At 43.4% G+C, this 20,285-nt stretch overlaps 1 long non-coding RNA gene across 1 annotated transcript in view; it reads right to left on the bottom strand.

Moving 5' to 3' along the window:
• LOC147257866 (uncharacterized) overlaps nt 1–19,571 on the bottom strand; it is a 63,104-nt gene extending 43,533 nt beyond the window's left edge. The window contains exons 1-2 of the long non-coding RNA XR_015117495.1: nt 19,385–19,571; nt 16,064–16,124 (exon numbers count right to left, since the gene is read on the bottom strand). This is a non-coding gene — a long non-coding RNA (uncharacterized LOC147257866). The remainder of the gene's footprint in view (nt 1–16,063; nt 16,125–19,384) is intronic.
• Nucleotides 19,572–20,285: the final 714 nt, after the last annotated feature.

Raw genomic sequence — 20,285 nt, 5'->3', positions numbered from 1 at the left:
TCATTTGCTGAAGCCTCTAAACACAGACGAGCTGCTGCTTCAACGGCGGCGTCTCCCACATGTTCCCGTCTCACCTTTTCACCTTCTTCTTTAAAGCAATTCAACATATTTAAATTCATTAGTGGAACAACAGAGAAAAGAAGAGCTTTGCAGAAACAGATGCACATGGTAGCGCACACACACTTTTAAACACACACACTAAGTGTGGCAGATTACATTCTCCCCAGGACTTGACTTGCATTAAAGTTTAAATGTGTTCAATTTGGATGGTCCCAATATTAGAGTGGAGTATCATTACCCAACTTATTGGATGAGTCTGAGCAGAATAGATTTCTACTGATGAGATGAAGAGGCCTCAGGCACACAGACCACACACACACACACACACACACACACACACACACACACACACACTTTAATTCTCTCGTCTCACGAGCTCTCAAACACATACACAGACATGTGACGGACCAGTGAAGGCTGGTTTGTCTGCTTTTTCTGTTTACAGCAGTATAAAGATGAGGGGGAGAAAAATCATGTGCCAAAATATTTATAGAAGTCACTTAATGTATAAATGAATGTGCAGCATAATGGTTTTAAAGTATATTTCAGGACATATTGACATTGACATGTAAATTAGGAATGTTTAAGTTGATATAATGATGATTACATCATTATTAGGCCTGTCACATCGATTTTCCACAGCAAAAAAAAAAAAAAAAACGAGACTTTTACTCCCAGACGGCAGGTACTCCACCACCCCCGCCTCATCAGCACACACAGGAACACGCAAGTCCTCAGTCCCACCAATTATACGCGCGATGAGAGATACTCCAGGCCACTGTAGCACTATTAGAGTTGTTTTAAGAACAAGTCAAAGGTTTGCCACCAGCGCGCCACATAAGCAGATTCACGCACCTGGATTGTGTTTTGTGACAAGCGCATATTTGCATTGTGCCTGAGCAAAGGTCACAGTCTGTTCAGGAAATAAGCCTAAAATTAAAGGAATTCAGCCGCATTCACACACAACGTGGAGCAAATTATTTGCACGACTAATTGCATGTGAGGTCACTGCAAAGAAACAGCATTCATGAAGCAGAAACGGGGCAAACGACGCGAAACGGACTCGCAGATGTGACGTGAAAGCCAGTCAGCGCGCAGATCCCCTGTTTACGTCACCGATGCCCCGTCGGGTCAGACATGGAGAAGCTGAAAGTAACACCGGTGAACACAAACAACAAATTTGCGGCTACAAAATATCCCATGTACGAGGCACCATGTTTTAATCTTGGCTCGGAAATGGTCAACATTCTTCAAACCAGCAGGGGGACGAGTTCACATGAGGTGAAAGCCTGGGATCGCACCTTAACAGCCTAAACACGTGTACGTACAAGAAGTCGGGGTTCATACTTTAGAAGCTACGAACAGTTCTCACATTCTGCTGTTCCCGATCTAACTTAGCACACATGAAACATCAGCATACACCCTCATCTCTTGTTGTAAAATTGTACCTGATTTTTCAAGATCTTGTCCAATTTGGGGACAAAACCTTTTTTTTTTTGTGGTGTACAGTGAAAAAAGCATTTTGTGTGTGTGTGTGTGTGTGTGTGTGTGTGTGTGTGTTCCCCCTCCACTGGGAGTAAATATCTAAATATCTATGTCATTGTAACAGGTACCACGAAATTAGGTGTAATCCTTGTTCAGCGCAGAAAAAGACATAACTTTAAAAAGATAGTGTCGCTATAGGCGGAGCCTGAATGATGATCGCGTGTAGTAGCAGCCATTATGGAGGTAAAGTGACATTATTTACTGGGTGTATTTCACATATTTCTGGCGGCACGGTGGTGCAGTGGTGAGCACAGTCGCCTCACAGCAAGAAGGTTCAGGGTTCAAGCCCGCCTAGGGATCTTTCTGGGTGAGTCTCCATGTTCTCCCTGTTCCTGTGTGGGTTCTCTCTGGTACCCCAGCTTCCTCCACAGTCCAAAGACATCAAGAGGGGACCAGGTTAATCCAGACTCTAAACTGACCGTAGGTGTGGCTGGGAGAGCCAATGGTTGTCTGTCTATATGTTGTTGCATGTTGTTGCCATGGACTGGTGACCCGTCCAGGGTGAACCCCGCCTCTCGCCTGAAGGCTGCTGGGATAGGCTCCACCCCCCATAACCCTGAACAGGATGAGGTATAAAATGGATGGATTTCACAAATTTACAATAACTCACATGCTTAAGGATACACTGAACTATGGTTACACTTATTTGTTATTATTTGTGTATCAGAAGAGCCAGTAATGCATCGATATGTGCGGCTTTAGGATTTGGAAGAGAGGAACCCAGAGGGGGAGCAGAGTTGGGGCTGGTTAGTATGAGGAGCAGCTCTTTTCCAGGACACACAAATGAATGTTCTCAGCTGTCTTCTCTGCTTTGTATCCACTTAGGACACAAGGGACGTCGGTTCACCCTCCACCACAGCTTTCGTCCTTCCCTCGCCGTCTTCCCCACTGTCTCACATTCACCTTTTAAAATAATATCCTCATTCCCTTCCTTCATTCTCTCTCCGACCTTCCTCCTTCCTCCTCCTCCCACCTCACCATTATCTTTTGGTCTCTTGTTCCCCCTCCTCCTCGTCCTCCCATCTTTCTTCCCTCTTTCATTTGTTCTGCACTCTTTCATTCCCTCTCCTCACTTTGAGCGAAATAGATTTTCAATTACGTGCTGAGTGCCTGGAAGCTTCTATATTTCCCAACCTGACCCCAATACAGCCCAAGTGACACCCCACGCACCACACACACACACGCACCACACACACACACACACACATATATGCCCACACACACACACACACACACCTAATACACTTCCGCCTCCACTTACAACCTAATGGAGTGGAGGAGAAGAGGAAGAATGTCTTCAGTGTCCCAGACAAAACCCACTGAACAACCTGACAATAATAACTCTTGAACACACACACACAAATTAAATACGGCTAATTGTAAAGTTAGAAAAGTGCAACATAGTCAAAGTCCAGTTACCAACTATTCAAAAACCAGACATTTAGATCTTAGTGTGACTGGTTTGCCTGTTACTTTTCATCCGTGGAGACACGTAGAAGCTCCGAGGCTTAAACACACGGATGCCCCAAGTAAGTTTGGCTCTAAAGTCCAAGTGTGTGTGCTGCACCAACTCCACCGCTTTCATAAAAGTGACCAGAAGACCAGACGTCATTAAGGCTGTTCTGCCTTCAGGCTGGTGCGAGATAACCAGCAACGTTTGCCACATTTCAGGAATCATGTTCTGCTGCTTATCTCCCAACCTGAATATTACTAATTTACTTTATCTGCAGAATATTTACATGACGTTAGAAAATGTCAACCTATCGTTTTAGTCCAACTAATACTGGATTTTAAAAGAACACGCGAAAGTGTTGGTCCAGGGGAAATCATACACCAACACACCAGTGCTGATGTTCAAGGGTAAGGAAAGGAAACGTCATTTTCTGATACATGGAAACATGAATTGATGAAATATTACACTTTATGAAAAAGGCACATATTTAAAGCAACTGGGGAGAAAAACACTCGACTGCATTGTGTCAAGTCGCACGATTGCTGTGAGTTGGCAACAAGAACGTGACAACAATATTTGTGGCTTGGGGGTCGTTGCTCTTTCTTTTCCTCAATTATTCCAAAAAAAGTGGATTCAATCATCCTCATGCACCTCGATTATCAAAGCAAATTCAAAACACAAGACAACACTTTAAACACAGCTGCTCTGTAATGCTGGCTCAGTTACCATTGTGTAGCCACACACACACACACACACACACACACACTCTTGCCAATTTCATTAAGCAGTTTGCGCCTCTTAAACATGGCCTCTCCTGGGTGTTAGTGAACGGTTTTCTGTATTAAACAGGGATAAAGGTCAAAGGTCAACAGCCTAATGCCTTATCGCTGATGCACCATGGCCAACCTTATTACTGAGAGCTTAGAGAACAAACACACACACACACGGATGCAGGCATAAATACATATATTGTTCACACACACACGTGCGCGCGCACACACACACACACACACACACACAGAGCGCTCCACATTAACAATGCCATAGGTGAGATGATGGCCTCGGGACATGTTAAGCGCGCTGTGTGGCACACGCCAGCCATGTATATCACACACACACACACACACACACACACACACACACACACGCCTCAGCACCAGATTCTCACTCTAAAGGGGGAGAAGATCCTGCATGAGTTAGCACATGTTAGAGGTGGTAAAAGTCTATTAAAACAGCCTGTTCTGATGTGACCTTTGAGCAGTGGAAGGCAGGAGGGAAAGTCACACTCAAGTGGAAGACAAGATTTTATTTCACAGAAAAAAAAAAATTTGAATTTGAATATACATAAAAAACTACAATCACAATATCCTTAATTTGATTAAATTTCATTTAAAAAAAAAAACCTATGATTCGGAAACTTCCAGACATATTTTATATGTTGGAGTCACGATTGAAGAATCTGTTGGCACATAAAAATCTCTTTGTTAATTTAAAGATTATATACACTTTGTTCTGTTCTTCTTTTATCATGTATTTGGCTTAAATACACACCAACTTTCCTGGTGAAGCATATCTTAAGCCAACGATGCAAGAATCAAGCTTTTAAAAGAATTAAACCATCCTATTTATTTTGTAACTATATTTAATTAAATCATTCAGCCAAAACCACAAACATATTACATATAAAAGCTAACACACTACACACAAGCAAAAATCTTACTGAGAAGCACAAACACTAGTTTCCATATTAATTTTGTTTAAAACAAAAAAATATTAATAGTAATCAAAATGTTTGTTGTTGTTTTTTTTAGATATAAAATTGTTTTCAAAGTAGTCTCATAAACGTGAATTCAGCATCGACCCGTCTGTGCAGTTGTAAAATGTGCGGGCGCGCGCGTGTGTGTGTGTGTGTGTGTGTGTGTGTGTGTGTGTGTGTGTGTGTGTGTGTGTGTGTGTGTGGGTAGGTGTGTGTGGGTAGGCGTGGTGCCGCTTTGTTAAGGCCTGAATGAGTTGTTGATGGGTGCAGCAGCTTGGGTCTCTCAGGGGATGAGGGAGGGGGGGAGGGCGGGGGGGTAAGTTGATAATTGCAGGGGAACTTGGACTCAGTCTGTCCATGTGCGAGCCACCCAGCCTCCTCCCACCCCTGCACAAACACATACACCAGCACTCCCTTTGAAGGGGAGGTCCCTTGATTAGGCCACTTAAACACAGTGCCCCCACCCCCCCACCGCCCACCCCCGCTCTTTGTCTGTCTGGCTCTCTGGACGTCTGTCACCCACAACTCTCCCTCTCCACATCCAGCTCTCCTACACTTCCTCTCTCCCTGTCCACTTCTTGTTATTTTACAGTTACTCACTTTCATATTTCCCTCCGTGTGTGTGTGTGTGTGTGTGTGTGTGTTAGGGCGGGGCTCCCCTAAGGGTCTCAGCTGCCGTTGTGTGTGAGGGTGAATTACACGCTGTAGCCGAGTGTTGACAGGAGCAGCTGGACATCAGTGGGCCGTAGCGCACAGCTTTGTGTGTGTGTTTGTGTGTGTGTGTGTGTACTCGTGTACTGTGTGTGTAGCTGCAAACCGCTACCCAACACAGAGCTGACACCTTCTGGCCAGTGAGGGCAAAAACAGCAAGAAAACACACGTGGACAAGGGTTGTTGTGTTATTTTGTTTTCATTCCTTATTGTGTTGATGTGAAATAACCATAAAGTTGTCAGAAAAAAAACCTTTTATCATCCCAGACATGGTCAGTAATTTTAATATTCATATTAGCTGAGGGTTTAGTCCCGTCTGTTCACGCCACAAATGCAGACTGTACTCCTGCGCTATTGTGAGGTTTCTTTTTATTGTTACTCTGGAAGTTTATTAAGGCTTTTTTTTTCCCCCAGCATATTTTGGGCCACTACATCAATATAGATGGTAAACTCTTGAGATTTGTAAAAAAAAAAAAAAAAAAAAAGTGGCCCTCTGGACTAAATTCAGGAGCGAGACATCGTCTGATTTGTAACAACGCCAAAATGAAATGTCATAATCATAATAATTAATAATGTCCATTTTTGGTAAGAATAAAAAAAAATACAATGCGATGTTTTTGCAAGGATAAAAAGGGAGATGAAGGGGGAAAAAAAAACAAAAATAAAGCTGGAAAGATGAGAAAGGAGGAAGAATTACTGGGAAGGAAACGGGGAGAGGAAAGGAGGAGAGGAAAGGGGGAGTGGAAGGAGGTATGAAGTAATGAGTGTGGGCCAGCGTGTTGGGCTCTGGCAGGTCATGAAGCCACAGACAGAGTTTTGTCACTGCAATCTCACACTCTGCTTCTGTAATGACTCGCCTGAAGGCACAAATGATTTCCTCCACTGGTGTTACCACAAATTCAAGAGGAAGGATCGACGGGACGGGACTGGCAGGTTTGAGGGGGACAGAACTCATTAAAACATTTGAGGAAAATATTTTTTACGATTACAATAAACCGTCTCTTCATTGGTCTTTGGTGTTAATGAATTTGAATACATTAACTAAATTAAATCCCTCCTTGGTAGGTAGGAAAGAATCCTCTCTAACACTTGGCAAAGGCCAGCGACTGTGCGGGTGTGCGTCACTGAAAAGTTTCCCCACCTTCCATTCCGCTGCCATGCTACGATCTCAGAAACAGTTGAAAACTGGATAAAAACAGAGCGACAACGTCGCTCCTTCACCGATATCACATTCACCAAGTTTCTATGTTCAAAGAGGGACGTGGAAATTACACTCTTTTAAAAACGTAGGAAAGATAAGCCAATATGCAGTGCCACATGATCGTTTTCGTATTGTCCTGAGGCCCAGATCAGAAGCAAACAGGTGCTGGCGAGTCAGCTACTGAGAGACGCCACACACACACACACACACACACACACACACACACACACACACACACCTCAGGAATGGAATGGTCCAGGCAACTGGCAGGTAGAATATCTGGATCGAGCTGAGCTCCAGCTGCAGTGAAGACCTCACCCTCATCATGGGAACTCTTGTGTCTCTATCTGCTAAACTGACAGCTCATAAATAGTCAAGAGTTTTGGAAACACCGGGAACTTCCTGATCCAGCCTCTCAGCCGTGACCTTTTACTTTTAAAATTTTTTTTAATTCAGGTGTCTCGCTGTAAAATCACACCAAAAACTTGGGTCTCTGGGACGTCATTTTTTGGGGAAAGGATCCCACTGTCGACTCCTGCGTGAGTTTATTTGGTGAGCAGCTAGACTCAATAAAGACTCCATCTAGTCAACGGCACTGGCTTGAGAAGATTCTGTGTACAGTATCTTCCTTTAATATCTTCAGTTTATTCTGGACAAACAGTCAAACTTGAGACGTCCGTGTGAAATACACAAACACATTGTTTATTGTTAATATCACAGCTTTAATTTTATCACATCAGTTAAACCTTAAAAGGAACCCCTCCTCTCCCTCTCCCTCTCTCTCTCTCTCTCTCTCTCTCCCCCCTTAGCTCCTCCTCCTTCTGTCCTCCTCCTGCCGAGGGACGAGTCATAAAGACATCATCATGGCTGTGAGGTCAGAGGGAGGAGAAGCCGCGGTGACATGATGATCTATCCTCCTGTACCTTCTGTCCGCTGCTGAGGCACCACACCAGACGTTACACATTTAGTTAAGAGAGCCCCGCTTTCCAGAACCAACACTCTCTGACACTGATATATACTTTTTGACATCTTCACGTTCTTGAAAAAGAAGAATATTTTCTGCTGTGTTGTGTAATGTTTCTGCCCATCAGCTGCATGCAAGTGAAATATTTATGCATATTGACATGTTTGTAGGCACTGGTCCAGTCCTAAAGTGAGAGCAATAAATCTGCTGGGTGGACAAATGGATGTCGTGTTTTGTTTTGTTTTTTTCCTTTACATTACTTCAAAATGCCGAATGAGCCAGCCACGTACGCTGAGCTTGAAGCTGACAGCTAAAAAATAGCAAAGCTCGTCTGAAGCCACAAACGCTTTTGTTTGACCTAAAGAAAAGAAAAGAAAAGAAAAAAAAAAAACTTAAATAGAACATTTCTGGTTCACTACAATGCCAAACAGACAAATTCAGCAGAACCAAAGGTTCTAACTGATGACTAAAACGTGTGCTTTCCTCGAATGTTGCTTTTCAGAATAAAAGCGATGAGTATTCAATGAAAGACGGGCTTCATGGTGATGGCTACGGTTGAGGTCTGGGCACATAAATCCCTAAGCGAGGGTTAGGAAAACACTGCGGCTCTGGTTTGACTTTTTACTTCCTTATGGTCACATTACTTGCGTTGTCATAGTTACAATTATACCTTGCTTTTGGGAACGGGGAAAATTACTTGGGAAAAAAAAAAAAAAAAGAACAATGGTCTCATTTTGCAAAGTCTGGTGTTTCCTTAAAAACACATATTCGTGGTTATTAAAGATTTACATCTTTGGAGCCACTGAGCTGGTGCCGCTGAAGCTGGAAAACCGCAGTAAAATTGTTGGGTCCGGCCTTTTTATTGGAATTGTTGACAAAAAGAGGGAAAAAAGAATACATCATCCTGTCGAATATCAAACTTTGCACATCATAGCAGCGACAGTTTTGTTGTAGTTTGACATCAAGCGAAATTATTTCAGATGCCCACCAAACCGGGGACGGATCCGTGAAGCATGGGGTAAACAAAATGGGCGCCGCCTCCCCACATTTATTCTGGATATTTACCGTCTACAGCATATGATTTGGCAGGTGGGTAGCGCGGGGGGGGGGGGGGGGGGGAGGGAGACGGGGGGGGCAGTGGAGGAGAGAGAGCATATACATCACTTCATCTTTAATTAGCTGTCATCAGCTTCTCTCCTCAGAGGAACTACAGACTAATAATTAATGATCAAACTCTAAAGTAGAGTCACTCTCACCCCCCACCTCCCTCCCTCCCTCTCTCTCTCCCGCTCTCTCTCTTTCCCTCTCTCTCTCTCTCTCTCTCTCTCCACCACAGGAAGAGAATTAGTAAAGAAAGAAAGATAAGAGGAGATTTGGTAGAAGAGTAATGAAATCTGACTGAGGGGGAGAGCAGTGCTGCTATCAGCCGACGAGGGATCGTGTAGATTCAATAAATGACTCATTGAAAACTAACAGAGATGAGGTAAGATGCACTTCCCCACGTTCAGGTTGCCAAGGTAACCTGCACTCTGCCCTCCAGATTATTATTGCTTGTTTGGTGTGAAAAGAGCCATGAGCATCTTTCTTTTATTAGTCTGCGAGGCCGGGATTAATGCCCCCGCCGCACCATGTGAGGAGGATTCATTTTTACATGACGGGAACATGCCAGGAAAGGCATAGCGATGTTTTAACAAAGCCTGTGCGCCTGTGTAGACAAGAGCAGCTAATTAGAGAGGAACACAGTGTAAGTGGGCATATGTGCACTGGGGGATCAGTCAGCCAACACTCGACAGGAAGGCGCTGCAGGGGGATGCAGGCAGGCAGGCGACTGACCAGCTCTGGAGCCAACACCACGCCGCCATGGAGGCATGTTGTGGTTTCAGCACCCCAAGCCCCCTGGCACAGATTCCCTGAGCCATGTTTGTAGTGGCGAGGAGGGGTGGAAACTGCAGGCTTTACAGACCCCACTGCAACCTGTCCTCTCTCCAAGATCAGACGAGCTTGGAAATGTGTTTGTGTGTCTTCCTAAGCTGCTCTTAAGTGCTTTAATTGGATTATCCTTAATGAGTAAACAAACAACTACAGCAGCAAAATAATACGCAAATGAATAAACGTGTCGGGAGTGCCGCCTTGCTTCCCCGTTTCCCTTTATCACTATCAGCCCTCTCTGCCTTGCCCCCTTTTTACTGAACCCTTCGCTCATTTAGTTCCTCTCATGTGTAATTATCCCGATTAAGAATAATTCAGAAACAGTGGTGCCGGAGAGGCGTGGATGTGTGAGTGTGACACTCGAATGAGACAGGCGCTCTTAAGTGGCTGCTTTGAAGTCTGTGATGAGCTCGTGATTAGTCCTGCGATTCACTGACGGGGAGAGGAAAGCAGGCGAAAACGACGGAGGGCGGAGAGCGAAAAAAAATAAACAAACGGAGAACTTTCAAATGACATCTGTGAATATTATTAGAACATTAATCTGCACTGATGACACAGATGCCTAAGCCATCTCCCTCTGCTACAACAAGAGAGGAGAGGAGAGAAGAGGAGAGGAGAGAAGGACAGGGGAAGTTTTAAGTAGAAATGGAGTGAAATTAAAGCACAGAAGAGATGAGGAGATGAGTGAAGAGGAGACAAGTGGGGGCAATAGATTCCAGGAATAGAAGGAAGGGAAGTAGAAGGAGAATTAAAAAGAAATGAAAAAAATGACACTGAGAAATAAGAGGTGTAGGTTAGAAGAACAGGAAAGAAAAGAAAAGGAAAGTGAAAGTGGAGGAGAAAGGAGATGAATGAAGAGGAAAGAAGTGGGGGCACAAGATGAGAAGAATGGAGGGAGTTTAGGGGAGGTATGAGGAGAAACGACCAGGAGAGTGAGAAATTAGATGGGGGGGGGGGCAAATAACAGTGGGGGGTGTGGAATAGAAGAGAGAAAATTTTGAGAGGGGAATGAAAATGAAAGCATAAAGAAAAGGAGAAGCTGAAGCACTTCACTCCTTTAATTCCAATTTATGGTGCCATAAAAAGGTCCATTTAGTAAAAAAAAAAAAAAAAAAAAAAAAAATCTATAGAGCGAAATCCCGGCCAAATCATTTCATCACTTTCTCTGGCCTAATTGCAGCCATATGCAATTTTAAAGGCTACTCTCCCTTCTAATGGTTCCCTGGAGGAACAAGGGGTTAATTGCTGCAGCTGGTGATGCAGCTCCTCAAAAGAGGTGAGGTCTCTCTCTCTCTCTGTCCATCACTCTCTCCTGCTCTTCCCCTTTCCCTTTCCCCTCTGGGAATTGCTGTCTCATACGGCGTTAAGTAGACATCCTCAAACATTTCAAATAAATAGTTCCAACTACAAATTAATTTTAGTTTCGGTTCTCATTAGCGATCTCTCTCTCTCTCTCTCTCTGGAACTGCGCTCTAAGCGAGCCTTCATGTCACTTCCTGAGTGCTCTCTTCGGCAGTTGGAGAAGTGTAACCATGGTAACTGTGTATGCTGCAGCCAAACAATGTAGTAATTTAAAAAAAAAAAGATGACTAGCAGATGAAACAAACCAAATGCTTGCGTTGAGACATGGGAGGACAAGTAGACAACTTGTGAACTTGGAGCTTTCAGCAAATTTCCACTTGCGAGGTTGTCAGTGCTACGCCTTCACCTCCAGATGAAGCTCTTCTTGAGGAACAGACGAACCACAACCCACCTGTAGGCGCCAATAAACGTACACGGAGGCAATGGTGATGTTGTTCCAGTGCTGTCATGATGCATGCAGTCAGTTTATTACCGTAATATGTCGATAAAGTGACAATCTTTTGCCTGCAAATCAATCAGGGTTGATATGCCAACTGTTAGCCAACAGGGTTTCCTTGGCCCACAGCGCCACCAAGGATGATAAAACTCAGTCAGGGAGTTCTTGCATCATTTTGATTTTTTTAAACTAAAAAAAATATACATACACAAATTGACCTCATTGTTGGTGTCGACAGAAAATATCTCAGTATCTATTCTCATGAGTACAAATTCATTTTCCAGACAGACAGCAGAAACATTTTACACCAAATTTAAGTAAATACTGTATCAGTGTTTTACTGTTTGACTCGTCCGAGTTTGGCAGGACTGAACAAAACAGGTGGGTGGAAACAAAAGGAAGCAGGGATCAAGTGAGCAGGAGGGCAAGAAGGCTTGGAAGGTCGGTGAAAGTCACGCCGCAGAGGAGACGAGCAGATGATGGAGAAGCCATTCAAGGTGCAGGTCCCTAAAGCTTCAAGGCCTCCATTCCCGTGGGTGATTACAAGACAAACAGAGACGGATGGAGCAGAGGGGCAGCGGTGGCAAGGATAGACAGCAGTGAAAATAGAGAGAGATTACACCGATAGACAGAAGGAGAACAAAGAGAAGGAAGTACAATATCAGAGATGGAGAGCGAGAGAGAGAGAGAGAAAGAGAGAGACGGAGCGAGAGACCAAGGGTTGAACCCGATTCAGCTGTGAGGGGCACCTGTTCACGGTTGGACCACCTCCTCCCGCCAGCCTTAATCAAATTTACCACAGAGACAGACTGTGACGACGCCCCCCTCTAACAAGAAACCCACTGTGTGTTACATCCAAATAATCCCTACCTCTAGCCAGGCTCACACTGCGTGCCACTTGCAAAGGTGTCCCACCTCTAACTACACACCTACGCCAGGTTGCACGGAAGCAAACCCCTCAGCAAACTAATTACCTGGCTGGTCGTGTTCTGACATCAGGATGTTTATGGACAAGTCATGTGATTCCTTTTCACAAAGCCCTGGCTTACCGACAACACAAATCCAGAGATACAGTAACGCATCTGCAGCTATACGTGAATAATATCTACTATTACTCGATATGAAAAATGCATCATGCAGCAATATAAAACAGACAGAGTTTTGCACTAAAATATTGACATCAAATATAAAAGACAATAAAATGCAATAAAAAGAGGCATATTTCCAGTCTAGTGCTGATACGTGGTACTGAGCCCCTACGTTAGAAAAATATGGAGGCTTTTACAAAGTAATACCTTTTTGCAGTGTATGAAAAAAGACTATTAAACACTATTCATATGTAAATGTAATAAGAGGAGTTGTGTCCTATATTTGCAGTTAAGTTCCACGCGCCAGTACTAGTTTGCAGTCTCGATGTCACGTTACAAGGAAACTATTGAGAACAAACTTGTTGCATTTTGCCGAGTAGGAAAACAAATTAGGATCAAACACTCCAATGATACCAAGATATACATGAAGATCACATTGGAGATATGATGTGATTTGGAGTCAAAAGTGATCACTTCATCTCGGATGGATTGATTAAACTCATCACCCAGGAAACAAGAGGCCCAATGCACCTTTTCACATTTAGTCGGTGTCTGAGAAAAAGGCTTAAATGAGCCAAATTAGCCCCTAGAAGAAGCAGAAATCAGAAGGAACGTGTGGTGGTGCTGCCGGTGCATGCACTCCATCCTACTTGCCCAAGTGCTCCTAAAACCAGTCAGTCTTTATCTTCACTGGTTTCTTTTTGCAATCTTTTGTCACCTGCTGATTTATAGTTACTCACTACAGGAATGTTATGCTTTCTTCATATTTGTTCAAGGGTCTGCAGTAAAAAAAAAAAAAAAAAAAAAAGAACGAGGGATCAGCCTCTATGTCATTTCTCTTTCCTTTTAAAAGTTATCTCCACCTTATATTGGCTTTCATTCCTCTTCCTTACTTCCAAAGACAGATTATTATTTCAAACAGATTGACACTAATCACAATCTCACAAATTTATTAATAGCATTTTCCTTGAAGATATGATTCCATCCATCATCCCTCTCATCTCCTCTCCTGCTTCTCATTCAATCTGTCGCTCCCTCCACTCCCACTCTCTCTTATACGAGAGAGAGGGAGAGAGAGAGAGAGGTGTCAGTTTCAGTGAAACAACTTAATTCTGATGTCAATGAATTAATTAGATGTGTTAATGAGCTAGCGACAGCTAACCCAAATTAAATTAATACCGTAATGGCCTCAGACAGCGAGAATTAGCTCCCATTTCAGTAAACGCTTTCTGGAGTGTACACAGCCGCCAAGGATCCACACACACACACACACACACACACACGCACGCACGCGCACACAGCTCAAACAACATCCATCCCCCCGAGCAGATCACCATCCAGATGTAATTAACTGACTAATTACAGGAGCTCTCAGTTGCTCCCCCTCCTCGCGCTGCACCTCTACTCTCTTTCTAACACTTTGACTTTCTGCTTCTCCATCTACTTCCTCAAGCTCTGAAATCGGACTCCACTCGCAGACCAGGCTGTTTAGTTTCTTGTGCCGTTTAGTAACTTCACCTGTTTGTACCGGACTGATTATTCATCACCTGCTGCACGTAAAGAGCGAGGAACTTCTTGTCTGCCCGCCAGTGTAGCAGTGTTCTTCCTTCCTTTCACTGCTCTTGTCATCACACTTAAAGTCTCATTACACACAACTGGCCCGACTTAAAGGCTGTTTAGTCTGCCATTAGCTCTAATAGTGACTCCTCCACAGTTGCCACGCTCCAGCGGCCCTGCTGATGGGAAGAGGTGCCAACAGACTACTAATCTGAGGCACAAAATGGCTGCTGTCCTTGTGCGGATGGCCAGTTGGGGGGGAAATTGGTGACGAGTGTGAGGATTTTAGCTTCAGGGGTTCCCGTTACTATCTCTTTCATTTATAATGGATACTCAATTAAGGGTTTATAAGTTTGAAGTTATCACCTTTGAAGACAGTCTCAGTACACTACTTTTTCTTTTCTTTTTCTCCAGGTGCCACCGGACCAACGCTGAAGAGGCCTTACTGACCTGAGCAACCTGCAGGAGGAGTTCACCTCACGCGGCTCATGACAGGAGTTTAAATAATGAGCAGACAAGCGCGTGTGACTGGCAGGACTGAAACTTATCTGGCAAGTTTAATTCCACAAATGTCAGATTTCATCTCACTATTGCTTGTACGGACAACTTTAACGCCCTGAAGACATCACACACAAGGGAGGGGCTATTACATGGGGGGGGAGGGCAGTTTAACTTAGTGAAAATTGGCATTTTTTTGTTCACCAGTTTTGGCTGAGTTCACCTACTAGTGTTGGTGGTGGTGTTTACTATACATACACATCACCCATCCATCCATTTTCTATACCGCATATCCGTTAAGGGTGGGGGGTGGGGGGGTGGAGCCTATCCCAGCTGACATTGGGTGAGAGGCGGGGTTCACCCTGGACGGGTCGCCAGTCCATCACAGGGCCATCAGAAGCAATTAGGGTTTCAGTATCTTGCTCAAGGACACTTGGACATGGTCACTGGGGGAGGTGAGGTTTGAACCAGCGACCCTTGGGGTGCTAGACGACCACTACCTCTGAGCCATGCTGCCCCCCCACTTACACATCACAGCGACATCATTTAAAATGACCTTCCACCCCCTAGGAAACCATGGCAAAAGAAATTCGATTACATGGTGGACACACAGTGATTTATGTTTTGTTAAAAAAAAAAAAAATATATATATATATATATATATATATATTTGATCATTATTGACTGAGAGCAGCCTCTTGAAATGACGTTAAAAAATGATCTATACGGGAAAATTAAGTGTCAATAGCGTTAAGGTCCAGCTGGGTTTAGGCACATCAACTCTTGTTAAGGTGAGGACAACATTTGCCAGTTAGGTTCTTGTTAGCGCCGTAAAAGAGACCAACGCTTGTCTCCAGGCTGGAGTTTGCTGCTACTACAACAACCTGCCCCCCACCCCCACCCGCACCCCCACCCCCCATGCAGATGTTGAACAGGGAGATTGCGTGACCACCACAAAAAAATAAACCTAGTTGATTTACTTGATCTGAGACCGCCCTGTAATGCACATTTACAAGGCAGCAAGAATAAAGTCTGAAATGTTTCACCGCCGTGCTATAAAGACTTAATGGATAAAATTATAGCTGCTCGTCTTTCCCAACGTTAACAATGGTGATAATCTATCTTTTTCCTCTCCTCTATTTGCATCACTTCCTTTCTTTGTCGTCTCAACTGAAGAGGTTTCAATCCACTCGGAAGTCTTGTGCCAGTGTGTTTCTGCTCCATGGTCAAGCGGAGTATGTGTGCTGGAGTGCATGTGTGTACAGTAGGCCCGTGTGCGTTAGCATGAGTGTTTTCCTGGGGTGACACTGCAGGGAGTGAGCTTCTCTCACAAACACCATCTGTCAACAACAGGCTCACCTGCTAGCAAACATTTAGCTCAGAATCCATCTCACCTGCTCTCTCTCCCCAACACACACACTCACACTCACACACAAATACAATTCAGCAATGTCAAAGCTGAAGATAATGTAATTTCCCACTTAGTCAACTTGACAATCTCACCTGCTTTGCAGCCTTGCAGATCTCTGAAGAATACACACACAGGTTTGTGTTTGTGCGTGTGCTACAAGGAGAGAAAGACAAAGGGATAGTGACATACTTGAGGGATAGAAAAACACAAAACAGAACATTTGACACCTTGTCAAAACATGAAAATTGTTGGGCAGTAGAATGAAGAGTGGGGGAACAATTGAGGGAGGTGAGAAAGAGGGAGATGAAGACAGGCGGGGAGGACTATTACCTGAGGTGTCTGACTAAATTAACTTCTCATCATCACTAATTAGCCCCTTGTTCCTTTGTTCCCTGCAGGTGAGAGCTACCTATATGACTGTGTTTGTGTGTGTGTTCCATGTTCATTGTTTGATTGTGTTTGTCAGGTTCATTGACTTGGGAATCCCAGTTTCTTCTAAGAAAAATACTCCATTCATGCTGTCATGTTGTGTGCTTATTACGTCTAATGAGAACAAAAATCAATTTCCCTGTTACTCTGATTTCCTCTTTTAACCGTCGAGATTTCATTTTAAACTCGCAGACAATCAAAGGGCGAAGTAAATGCACTCTTGATTGTAGTTCCATTACGTCGTCTACACTCGTCTAATGGTGCTGCGTTACTGTTAAAACAGTCTTACAGTCGACTTCAGAGAATTTAAGCCCATCCTTCAGAGTGGATTGCAGATTCTGGGTCATGGTTTGTTTTGTGCACAAAACAGAGGGGAAGACGTCCCCAGCAAATGACAGAAGAATGCAGAGACACTCGAAGTGAGCCGGAATGAATAAATAACATAAACAACAACGCTACAGCTTTTGCTGTCATTTATGGTCACCATTGCGCATAATTCTCCCCTGCACTCTCTCAGCGAGGGCGAAGCTGATGAGCCATCTTGAATGTGGAAGCAGAAACAAACATCCTAATATAACTTTTGTTTCCTTGTGGGACCACCAAAAAAAAATTGCGCTTCATTGAACCTGGGGTTGTGTATGATTTGTTTTTGTTTTTACTGTTCAGTTTTTCATCCCTGGAGTGCACAAAAGTAAAACTGTTTGAATGCTTAGAGATTTAATGAATGTTTCAATCCTGGTTACAGTGTTGAAGCTGCTTTTTTGTTTTTGTTTTTCGGGAGCAGTGACTGCTCATTTAGCCACTTGTTAGCGACCACTTTCTTCGATGATACATTTTATTCTTCGGTGCTAACCGTTAAAATATATTAAGCTTGTGTGCACCACAAAGACAAGACAACTGGACTTCCATCAATGCTAACCTGCCTCTCCTAGCGCCATGTAGCTAGCAGGCAATGCAGTAAATCTATGCAAATGTATAGATTTTCATAAAATCCAAAGGCTGGTCAAAGAATACACACTATGTATGAGAAAAATAATTCACATAGGAAGCCTGGTGCTCATGTTTGATAGCTGGAATCCCATGCAAATAAATCCCTTACTTGCTACATTGAGATGTTAAAAGTTCCATATTTCTCACATCACCTTGTGTTAGCGCCTGATGACATACTCGTGCTATGTATCCCTGCTCTCTCTCGCTCTCTCTCTCTAGCTAAGAATGTAGAATAATCTGATTATTCAAATAGATGTTAATTAGAGCTGTTTCTTCAAAAGATGGTATTATTCAAATGGATAAAAGCTAAGACTCTCTGAAGAGTCTCTTAATGCCACAAAAGAACCTGTGTGGAAATAAAAAGAACAGCTCTGTCATTTTTTTCTTTTTTTTTTGTTTTTGTAGCATTTTTATTCGCCCAGTTTTCTTTTGTCTTCCGTTAGTGTTCTTCTGCTGGAGATATAATTTAAAGAGGAACAATGGTGGCGAATGAATAACCTGATATAATACATATTCATGGTGTTTGGAAAGCAGGAGTTGATCCACTTGTTTTAGACACAACAAAGGTAGCTTCCGCTCCTCTGTTATCCTCCCTGCTCCCAATCCCTCCGCCGTGCCTCCTTCAATAGTTTGCCTGTTCGTTCCTCCTTAATTATCTTTCGAAATCCCCCCTCTGATTAAACCTTTGTCCTTTTCCTGTGTGGAACCTATAAACAGACGGCAGCAGCTTCCTGGGGAGGAGGCACCAGCACATAGGAGACACTTCTGTCTCTCTACTGCTAAAGAAGATTCTGGAGCCATTTAACTTGCTAACAAGGTTAGCATTTGCAAACAAAACAAGATCGGGTCTCTTGAAAATGTGACACTATATTTTTAGTGTTGTCACAGCAGCTCTATTAGCCGTGCAGTGGAACACAACAACAGACAGGACTAGCTTTTACGCTCTCATTGCTCGAACAATCATAATTACAATAACATTGTCTAGTAATCCTTCTAAATGGGAGCGAGGAGCTAAATCAGTTTGATGACGGTGGTGCTCAGCTTAGTTGCCTTTCACCGGTTTGTACGGTAATCCACAACACCAAAACACTAATCCCTCCTCTGTGTTGCCATGTTCCATCCTGTTCCATCCCCCTCTGCCATGCAAAACTTCACCAAACTTCTGGGCCCACTTTAGCAAAGACACTCAAATCGATCCAGATCCTCTCCGGATGTTTCTGAACATCTGCTGTGTTGTTTACAACCGGCTCACACAGAATTATACTCTCACTTCTCAGACAGACGCTTGTACATTCAGGGCCAATTATGAACTGTGGCTTGTACTTTCCTGCACTCAGTATATGGAACATGAAAATCTCGGTGTTGAACAAAGGATTCGCTCTCCGGTTGTCACTTGGCTTCATCTAGTTGAGAACTAAGTTGAATTCACGATGTTCTAGGTTTTCGGGGACTGTCCTCGCTCTCAACATCCACTTCCACATTGTCCTGGTTTTTACCACATTTCAGTTGTTTATCATCTGTCCTGCAAAATAAAACTTAACCCAGTCTTAAAAACAATGCAGTCTGTAATCAACTTCTATTGCGTACAAGTTCAAGTAAAATACATCTTGAATTACAACCAGCGAGCCCTCAGTACGCTACGCCATGTTCTCTCCCTGTTTCAGTGATTACAGTCAGTTTTGAGGTAGATAGAGAAAATGTTGCTATGCTATCAGTGTCAGTCCACTGTCATCAACCAGATTATGCTGATAGTTTCAGCACACTGAGCTTCCAGTTCATCCAAACCAGCTAGTTTGTGTGACAGACCAGTTTTTAGCTCCCGAATCTCTGCAGATGTGCTGGAAATGTCCTTGGCAGGACCATCAACACAAGAAATAGAAGCGTCAGTTTTACTTTCTACACTTGACCTGGAGCTGTTTTTTCTTGTTGTTCAATAATGCCTTGTAGAACGTCAAACCCTAGACTGCAGAGACTTGTAGAAGTGAGGAGCTTACTTTGTGAAGAGTCGAGGTTGGAGCATGGAAGGAGATCCACTAGGCCCCAACTTTCAATCCATCAAAAATCTCCGTGCAGGTTGACCATCCACACTTCAGGAGCCCCTCACTATACTGTTCTTGGATATTTGTCCAAACCCTGTTAATATGATATATATATTTTGAATAGCTTTTAACCACAGTTCATGCTACAGCAGACAGGAAGCAGGAAGTGTCAGGAAATATCAACAGGAAGTGTCAGGAGATAAACAGGAAGTATCAGGAGATATCAACAGGAAGTATCCAAGCAGATGAAACTCTCATACTAAGAATAGTTATTAATTTCAGGGATTTATAAGCTAATGAAAACATAATAAAATTCCTTAAGTGGTATTTCTGCCAGTAGATCCAATATCAGGCGGTTATTTTTGAAAGAACAGTTCTAACCATTGGGGTGTCATGTGACTTGTGATGTCATTGGACAGTCCATCATTTCAAATCAACCTCTCAATTTTTTAAAAATTGAATTTCGGCAGCTGTTTTCACCCGAGATGTTAACTTTTAGGAGAAGGAAGGGAATCACAGATGTTTATAGTGAGTTTGTGTAACGGGGGATAATATTACATTACATATGGTTACATTGTGACTGTTACAATTACAGATGTGACAGTGTTTTTGACCGAAATACTGATTTTTGTCACATCTGCACGGTAGACTAAAGGAGTGATCAGACGTAGTTTGTTTCGTTGTTTTCGCTCTGGCTTGTCAGGTCTGTCCCATCCCTTCTTACAACAAATATTTCCGATCGTTAAAGGAGGACGAGATCATGATTGAGACCGCTGGTGGTGCTGTGTATCCCAGGATGAGAAATATATATAAGTGTTTCCAATTTATAGGGATTTTTCTGGGTACATCTTGTAGT

The sequence above is a fragment of the Aulostomus chinensis genome, chromosome 8, assembly GCF_037954235.1.
Source record: "Aulostomus chinensis isolate RoL2024-O1b breed Wild chromosome 8, RoL_Achi_v1.0, whole genome shotgun sequence".
Lineage (NCBI taxonomy): Eukaryota > Metazoa > Chordata > Actinopteri > Syngnathiformes > Aulostomidae > Aulostomus > Aulostomus chinensis.
Note: the sequence above shows the minus strand (reverse complement) of the source record. Positions and strands in the feature narration are given on the sequence as shown.